Below are 8,114 nucleotides of genomic sequence, written 5' to 3' on the forward strand. Positions count from 1 at the left end.
AAAAACCAGATCCTAATCCCTGCTCTGATACTTACCAGCTGTATGAACTAACAAGTTCAAAGACCCATAACCATCTTGGAGTTTTGCCTTTGAGATCCAAAACTACGCATGTAGGACTCTTGGAGGGGGGGAGGCACATTTCTTCCCTCTAGAGACCTTCAATTTCCTCACTTCAGCTTATGGATCTCCTGCAGGTGAATACCTTGGGTCATATTCATCCTCAGGATGCTGGTGGGGAGTGCTAGAGAGCAGGGTTTGAAGGAATTTGCCTTTTCTGCCACCATTCATGAAGGGAAAAGGTTGAACAAGTGATTGGTTGCCTCTTCTTTCAGTGGGACTACACCAGGAGTGTTCTAGTACATGGTTAACAACCAACTGGGGCAGAAGATATGTGCAGGACATACTTTTAGGCTTAATATGCATTATTAATATCTTCTCTATCACTTTCTTAAGCCCAGAAATCAATAACAACAGCAAAAGTTGTCCCGATTTGTAGTATTTGCTGATTTCTGACATGCAAATGTTCTTGCTGAAAATTCAACAATATGCTCTCCCAAGCCAGTAGGAACTAGTTTCAAAATACCCCCTAGACAGGACCCATAGTTAGACTGTCCTTTGTGTGGTGACCTTCCCTGAAAACAAATGTGAGTTTTTGAGATGTGAAGTAATATGATCAAAGTAGTCCTTTAGTATTGCCAACAACTGAGTTCTGGCTAGATTGGAGGGGGAGACATGCTGATCCTCTGTGATCACCATCTCCTTTTCTGGTTATTTACTAACCATTCATTTAATAGTACATTCTGAATTTTTGCCAGTAATGAAGAGAAGTTTTCTGGCCCACAGTTTTCACACTCTATTCTCTTCTTTTTTTTCTGAAAAAAAAAAAAAAAACACAGGGGCAATAGTTGCTTTTTTATAGCACTGAAACACCCCTCTCATTCTCTAAAAACTCATCTGCTCAGAAATCATTCCCACCAATTATTCTAGTCCTTCGTATAGCATCTCTCTTCTTTTGCCTACTGCAGAGTGGAAAGGCTTTGGTTACAGGAAAGAGGAGCAATAGAGGAGGCATGGAATAGGAAGTGATGAGATTCAATAGCAGGAGAAGGATGTTGTGGTCAAAATCAGAGAGAGAGCATGCACCACCGTATTGCAGTGGCAGGCTTTTCCTTGCTGGGGCCGGCTGTTGAGTCTATTCCTATTGTTCTCATGATGAGCTAGCTATATCAAGGTCTAGTAGAAAGTCCCTGCCAGTGATCCTGAATCTATGCCAATTCTATCAGAGGTCTGGAATTCCTGAATATTCAACTCAAAACTAATACTATTCAATGAACATCAATTGCAAATTGTATTGCACATTTCTCTGTCTGCTGTCAGGAGTTACTACTTTGGGGATTCTAGACAAACTAAACCGTTTATTTTTTTAACTCCTGGTTTCAAAATAGTATATATTCCATTTGGTAACTGCCTGGCCCTAGGAGTGGCAGGGGTGGGGACCGGAGCAACCTCTCAATAGATTTTGCAAAATTATTTACTGTTTATTGCCTTTACTCTATGCCAAGAGTAAAATAACTATATTCAGTTCTGTCTGATTCTGTGGGGAGTGACTTCATTGTGCCAAATTCACATGGCTAAGGCTGTACTGAGCAATATAGCAAATTCAAGGAAGAGGTGGGTTTTTGCATATGGTTGGGGTTTCACAGATGATTCTGGTTTGATAATTCCATTGAAATGAATACCCTCTATTTAGTGAGTATAAAGGGACACTTAGAGAATGACAGCACTAGGGGATAAAGTTTACCCACTTTCTTAGAAACATGGTACTTTCCTAGCACTTTTGGTAGCAAAATGAAGTAAGTACCTAACTATCATATCTCTGGGATGTGTTGGGGAGAGGGTCTCCCCAAACCACATCATTTTTTTGACTCAACAGGATCAGGTTATTGGCTAGTAATGCCACCTGGTGGTTAAATAGGGTTAATCAGGGCCTAGTGATTTAAACTTAATAAGAGCATTTTGTACTCCCTATCTCCCTACGTAAGTATGAGTGTCAACAGTTTATTAGACTTATGTATTCTGTGCATCCCAGTTTAATAATTATTCATCTTGGAAATAAAAAAGGAAGCAAAATATAAGTGTTGTAGGCCTATGTTCTTTCTATCATCTGTTATCATTGTCCTATACCCTGAGTAGCAGACATATACCTTCTTTGATACTCTTCCTCAAAATAGCTTTTAAAAAAATCCTTTTCTTGTACTTAGCATGCCTTACTAGTCTCAGCTCATTATGAGCTTTAGCACCCCTCATGTTATTTTTATAGTAAGATGCAATGCATTTGTATTCATCCTGTTATTTCCCCTTACTTCCATATTTTTTCTTGATCCCTACCCTCCCAGCTGCTAGTGCCTTCCCTTCAAACTACTGAATCTATTTTGTTAAGACCTATATGTGTACATAATAATAGCAAGCATTTATGTAATACTTTAAGGTTTGTAAAGCACTACATACATACACACATATATTCACACTCATACACATATATATTTTTACATATATACATGCATGTTTTATATATGTGATATATATGCATATATATATATAAATCTTACTTGTTCCTCACAACAACCTTATGAGGTAAATGCAATTATCTTCATTTTATTAATGAGGAAACTGAGGCAGAGTTTAAGTGACTTACCCAAGGTATCACAGCTACCATGTTTCCCCGATAATAAGACACTGTCTTATTTTTTTTTTTGGAAAGAAAAACACCAGAGGGCTTATTTTCAGGGGAGGGCTTATGTTGTCCTGCCTCAGCTCTCCTCCGCGGCACTGCTCTCAATGGCACCAGCAAGCAAATCACTGGGGAAGAACAGGATGACATGCTCACTGCTGCAGCTCTGATTGGATGCAGCTCGGAGCGCGGCGTGTTTCACCTGGGGGGGGGGGGACGGTGCATACAGAGGGTACCGTAATGTAGCGTGTAGCGCAGGGGATCACCTTCACTACAGTAGCAATCCCAATAGGGCTTATTTTCGGGGGAGGGCGTATTTTCGAGGAATCCTACACAGTAAGGGGAGGGCTTATTTTTGGGATAGGTCTTATTATCGGGGAAACACGGTAATAAGTGTCAGAGTCTGTATTCAGATTCCTGTCTTCCTGACTCCAAATCCAGCTGTGAACCACCTAGCTGCCTATAAAAGTTCAAGTTGATAGCTGTATTTCCTTTGCCTCCACTTCAGTCTTTTAGATAACTTCCTCTTTTCCTACTTTTTGTGTCATTAGAATTTCATTCTTGAAAGCATCTCATCCATCTTGGGCTAACATCCCCTACTGAATTTTACACCAAGGGCCTTTATCTATCCTCTCTTTGAAACTTTTAAAATTTGTCCTCCTTAAATATGAAGTGTGTGTTAAGACTATGCTTGGCTTTCTTCTCCTTATCTAACCAGAAGGGTCATTTCTTCTCAAGTCTTATAACAAAAGATTTGGTAAAAAACAAACATACAACTAAGAAGTTACTCATTACTTCTTTCCTTTTATGAAAGATACCATCATCAATAAATCAATCCTAGAAATGATTAAAACTGCTTTTTTTGGGGGGGGGGTATAGAGAGAACTTGGGTATGTGTGGATGAAAGAATTCTCCCTTCAGTGTTGCATCATTTCTCTGTAAAAGATTTGTGGTCTATTTCCTAACCTATTCTTCTATTCCTATACTATCTCTATTGATCCTCACTCAAATGCTTTCCACCACACTTATCCCCTTGGTTCCTGTGTTTTCTCTCATGCATGTATCTTAACATATGATACTACTCTACCTGTCTTGTTATTTAAAATATAAGGACTAGATATAGAGCCAAGATGGTAGAATAGCAGGAAGAAATATGCCTGAGCTCTTAGCCACAACTCCTCATCAGCTCTAGAAAATACACCAGACCAAGTATGTAATATCTTGACTGTGGAAAGTCCATTTTCTGGAGCTCTAGTCTCTCGCTTGGGATCAGAAAATGAAATTAAAAAGCAGAAGAAATCAGCCAAGAAATGAAGGTCATTTTTACTGCTCCTAGCCATGTGCTTCTCATTGTACATCAATATTATTGCTCCTACAGTTGGGAGGGAGGTAATGGATGAAATCCTCTCCCTTCCCTCTTCTCCCACTCTGGCCTGTAAATATGAGGTAGGGAAAGCAGGCCAATTGGCCTTTCAGTGAACTATTCTCTGAACCCCTTGAAGTTCCTGTGGGAATCACCTGATCAACTCATCCTTACACTTCAGCACTTCAGGAATCTGTGATTTCAGATTCATGTTCTCCATATTGGTCTTAAAGGGTTATTATGGCTGAAAAATTGTAACCATGCAGTCAACTTGGTGATGATTCTCTCCAAACTTAGGTTGTCAGTCTGTACTAAGTTTATTCTAAAATACTGATAGGACCTTGTAGAGCTTGGACTTCATTCAAAGGCCTCTGTGAACTCAGGGTGATCTCCACACCTCACTCTAGTGAAGTACTGTTAGTGTTTGTGGGAGCAAAGAAGATGATTGTAAGGGGAGGGAAATCTGCTCATTTAGCCCCTTAGCCAAAGTGTATGTAAAAAAGAAGGGACCATGGCATAAAAAGCTGTCCACTTCTTTTTTTTCCCCCAAACACCCAAATTTTATAGCAGTACTTTTTTGTAGTAGCAAAGACATAAAGATAGATTTAAATAGGTTGTTTGGGGGTTGGTTAAACAAATTATGGCACACAAATAGAATAGAACATTCTTGTGCCAAAAGAAATGACATATGGAGGGATAGGAAACAAGAGATATGCACATACATGAAAACAAAGATCAGGAGTAGAATAGGTTTGGGAAAATATATGTCTCTATATGTATGTATATATGTATATGTGTATGTATATATCTATAGTTATTGAGAAACATATCTAAACTTTATTGTAGCCTTCTGGGGGGTGGGGGAGGGTATGTATATATTTATAGCTATAGAGAAACATATCTAAACTTTATTGTGGCCTGGGGGGGGGGGAGGGAAAAAATAACAAAGTAAAAAAAGTGCACAGCAGAGAACAAAAAAGAAAACTTATAAGGAAGCAAAGAAAAGATGAACAATTCTCAACACAATGAGTATTTTTTATCATATAGGCTTTCTTGAAATGAAAATTTATTGTTACACATTTTCAATCCTTTCATGTTCTGCTATGCACACAACATGCCTTTTTTTCTTTCTAACTTTGTATTTAAATTCCAATATTTAAGTTTATGACAGTTTTTTGTTTCTTTTCTCTATTCTATATTTGTGTTCTGGCGTTTGAGTCTAAAATAAAATTTTGAAAAAAAAAAGACTTATGAACTAATGAAAAGTGAAGCATGCAGAACCAAGGAAACAATATAAACAATGGATATAACAATGGGAAGAACAACAGCGAAATCAAAACTGAAAGCTATTCATCTAAATACATATGAGAATGCACCTTTCGCCCTTTTTCATGGAAGAGGGAACTATGGATGTAGAACATTACATATGTTAAGAGCTAGATAACTTGTGAGTTAGTTTGGGGAACTTTTACAATTTTCTTCTTTTTTTAAAAACATATTTCCATATTAGTCATGTTGTAAAAGAAGAAACAGACCAAGAGGAAAAAAAACCCACAAAAAAAAATTTAAAAAGGGAAAATAGTATGCTTCAATTTGCATTCAGGCTCCATTAATTCTTTCTCGGGATGTGAATAGCAGTTTTCATTACAAGTCCTTTGAAATTGTCTTGGAACATTGTATTGCTGAGAAGAGCTAAGTCATTCATTGTTGAACATCTTACAATGTTGCTTTTACTGTATAAGAAATTCTCCTGGTTCTGCTCACTTTGCTTTGCATCAAAACTGTCCCATTTCAATAGGCCAAGTGTTTATCCCTTTTCTCTTGGATTCTCCTTTCACTTCAGAGATAAGGAAACTGAGATGTCAGTTTAATTCATGTATTAAGCACGTTACGTGCCAAGACCTGTTTTAGGCACTGGGAACACAGAGATAAAAAAATACCTCTTGCCCTCACAAAGTTTCTAACTACTGGATTATAAAGTGAGCTCCCCCAAATCTCACAGAAATTAGGGGCAGATCTATGTCTTTGATTTATGATTCAGAGTGCTCACTTCTATACCATCCTTAGGGACATTATCTTCTTATCTGTCAATAGCAAAACCCTGCTAAGAAAACGTTAATTCACCTTTTATTGATTATCTTTCCCAAAGCAGATTTTCCTAATCTATCTGTTCAAATTTTCCAATACAAAAGAGGGATTTGAACTGGCTGACACATTATGTTCTAAGGTATTTCCTACCTTTGACATTCTATATTCTAAGATTTCTTCCAGTTTTGACATTTTGTGTTTTAAGACTCTTTTAACCTTTTCTAAGGTCCCTTCCATTCTAGGTTCTAAGGTCTCTTAGTTCCACCTCTGGCATTTTGTGTTCTAAGGTCTCTTCCTGCTCATCCATTCTATGTTCTAAAGGCCCTTCCAATTTTGACATTCTTTTTATTCCAAGTTCTTTTCTATCTCTGGCATTCTATATCATAAAGTCTTTTCCATTTCTGACATCTTATGTTCTAAGGTCCATTCAGCTTCTGAATTCTAGGGTGCTAGATGGCACAGTGGATAGAACCTTGGACTTGGAGTCAGGAAGACCTGAATTCAGAATTGGCTTGAGATGTTTCTAGCTGTGCAATCTTGAGCAAATTTCCTTAATCTCTGCTTGCTTCGATTTTCTCAACTATAAAGTGGGATTAATCATAGCACCTACCTCTTAGGGTTGTTGTGAAGATCAAATGAGATACTATTTGTAAAGTGCCTTCTTCACAAATGTTAAATTTCCTTCCTTTCCCTTTCTTTCTCCTTTCCATTTCTAACATTGTATCCCTTCCAAATTTGACATTTTAGGTTCTGAAGACCTTACTGTTTCAGACATTCTGTGCTTTTTCTTCCAGTTTTAACTTTTTTTCTGGTTCTAAGATCCATTCCACTTCTCACATTCTAAGATTCTAAGGTTCTTTCCAATTTTGATGTTCTAGGTTCTTAAGGTACTTACTGTCAGTGGCATTTTAGGTTCTGGGGTCCTGGACTTCCAGACTTGGCATATTTTGTTCCAAGCTCCGTCTACCTCTGACATTCTTCGTTCTAAGGTTCCTCCTGTTAGGCAATTCCAAAATTTTATGAACTGTGCTTAACGTGGAAGTCTTTACTCTTTGTACCTAGGCATAGCTAGAGTTTTCCTAGATTCAATTTTCTGCCCAAACTAAACTAGACCCACCTCCCCTTGGGGTCTACCTCCTCAACTTCCCTCTCCCCCACCCCACCAAGTCCTGGTTCCTCCCATACGTTTCCTCCCCTCCCCCTAACCACGGCCATTCCCAAATCCTGGAACCGGAGATCCCAATCCGGGATTACTACTGGGAGGGAGGAGAAGGGAACGGGGAACGGGAAACAGGTGGGGGGGGGGGGGGGGGAATATCGGGCATGCGCGAGCCGCTCAGCGCATGCCCTGTGAGCCCCCGGCTGGTTTTGGTCTTGAGTCGGAAGCCTGGGAGCCCCTGACCCGGGCGAACGGCAGCGAGTGTGAGTGTGCCCCCGGGCGTGCGGGGAGGGCCCAGGCTGAGGGCGCTGGAGCCGGCGGGCTGGGGGCGGGGGAGGTGGGAGACGCCGGCGGGCGGGCCCCGCGAGGCCAGCCCGAGGCTACCTCGGGGTGGGGGTTGGGGCGGGGGCGGGGGCCGGCGCGAGCCCAGCCCGCCGAGCCCAGCGGAGCCTGTGCCGGGAGCTCGCACCGGGACCGAGCGGGGCGGGGCGGGGGCGCTCCTGCCTTCCGCCTTTCTCCTTGCCCGGGAGGGACGGGCCGAGGCCGGGCGGGCTTAATGCCGTGTGCGGGAGGACCGACTCCCGGAGCCGCCGCCTCCTGCTCTTCCTCCTCCTCCTCCTCAGCTGAGCGGCGGGAGCCGGGAGCACCGGCGGCCGCGTGTGCCACGGTGAGAGGTGGGGAGGAGGGCCGCCCGCCGCCGGTCTTTGGTGCCCCACATCTCCGCCTGCCATTCCCACCGCGCTTCCCCAGCCCATTCCCCATCCCTTCTTCCC

General features: G+C 41.4%; 1 protein-coding gene and 1 long non-coding RNA gene across 9 annotated transcripts in view; one reads left to right on the forward strand and one right to left on the reverse strand.

Annotated features, from left to right (window-relative positions):
• Window positions 1-481: 481 nt before the first annotated feature.
• LOC138155697 (uncharacterized) lies at window positions 482-7,434 on the reverse strand. The gene is made up of 2 exons (XR_011166938.1): window positions 7,078-7,434; window positions 482-872 (listed from the first exon to the last, which is right to left on the reverse strand). It is a non-coding gene; the product is annotated as an uncharacterized lncRNA (long non-coding RNA).
• Window positions 7,435-7,486: 52 nt separating this feature from the next.
• The window catches only part of PTK2 (protein tyrosine kinase 2), a 439,876-nt gene continuing 439,248 nt past the window's right edge, over window positions 7,487-8,114 (forward strand). For 7 of the 8 annotated variants that reach the window (XM_069081220.1, XM_069081223.1, XM_069081221.1 and 4 more), the window contains exon 1: window positions 7,487-7,604. The gene's annotated coding sequence lies outside the window, so the exon portion shown is untranslated. Of the gene's footprint in view, window positions 7,605-7,816; window positions 8,009-8,114 lie in introns of those variants that run through there. The other variant, XM_069081228.1, reaches the window with a different exon arrangement.

The sequence above is a fragment of the Petaurus breviceps genome, unplaced genomic scaffold (genome assembly GCF_028583685.1).
Source record: "Petaurus breviceps papuanus isolate PSGF00001 unplaced genomic scaffold, PetGlider_PUasm1.0 98, whole genome shotgun sequence".
Taxonomy (NCBI): Eukaryota; Metazoa; Chordata; class Mammalia; order Diprotodontia; family Petauridae; genus Petaurus; species Petaurus breviceps.